Source organism: Aplysia californica, unplaced genomic scaffold, assembly GCF_000002075.1.
Source record: "Aplysia californica isolate F4 #8 unplaced genomic scaffold, AplCal3.0 scaffold00251, whole genome shotgun sequence".
Classification (NCBI taxonomy): domain Eukaryota; kingdom Metazoa; phylum Mollusca; class Gastropoda; order Aplysiida; family Aplysiidae; genus Aplysia; species Aplysia californica.
In genome coordinates this window covers 435,829-436,648 of record NW_004797521.1, presented here as the reverse complement: position 1 = coordinate 436,648, position 820 = coordinate 435,829, and the positions used below count along the sequence as shown (strand labels likewise).

General features: G+C 35.7%; 1 protein-coding gene across 1 annotated transcript in view; it reads right to left on the bottom strand.

The window, feature by feature from the left end:
• The window catches only part of LOC101854872, a 3,360-nt gene that overhangs the window by 1,240 nt on the left and 1,300 nt on the right, over positions 1-820 (bottom strand). The gene's annotated exons all lie outside the window — the stretch shown is intronic.

Below are 820 nucleotides of genomic sequence, written 5' to 3'. Positions count from 1 at the left end.
TGTATACAAACATAGCTGTCTCTATTCATGGATGGACATCAAGTGAGGAAGGTCAAAGAAAACGCGGATGGCTGGAGAGCGCCGTGGTTGGTCCTACGTTATTACTTTCCCTCTGTTGTTTGTCTGTCTTAATTGTTCCCAGGACTAAATGGCCATTATTATGTTGGTGTGCTTCTCATTACTCAAAAAAACAAAAACAGAAAGAACAAAGGATGTTGAAATAACTAAAGCATGGAATAGGGGAGGTAAGGATAAAGAACAAAGGATGTTGAAATAACTATAGCATGGAATAGGAGAGGTAAGGTTAAAGAACAAAGAAACTAAAGTAAACAAGCACGTAGATCTTCATTGTGCTAAAACAAAGAAAAAACCCCACAAAGTTTGAACGTTTATAAAGCTGTTCGACACTCACCGGGTTGTAACTCAGGGCTATCGTCTACGTCTGGGATCTTTCCAAGTTGCGAGTTCTTCTTTTGATCTCTCTGAGCTGACAATGAATTTCTGTGTTGTCTTACCATTTTTATACTGTAAAGGTGTGAGAAGTATTACAGACTTTTAATCATAATCCTGCCACTTAAAGATTAAAAACCACAACATTCTGTACGTGCAATTATGTCCATGTAATGATCTGTCAAAATAATAATGGATTTTTGTACTTACCACAAAAAATGGAAGAGGTTGTTATTTTGTTTGTTCTGTTGTGATTTTTTCACCCTCACCATCGTTTGTTTTGTTTTTTTCATTTCCAAGTAAGATAAGAGAATGACTTTTCCCTTTTGTAACAAATAGAAGTTGTGTTTTTCTGTACTGTCTTTTTTTT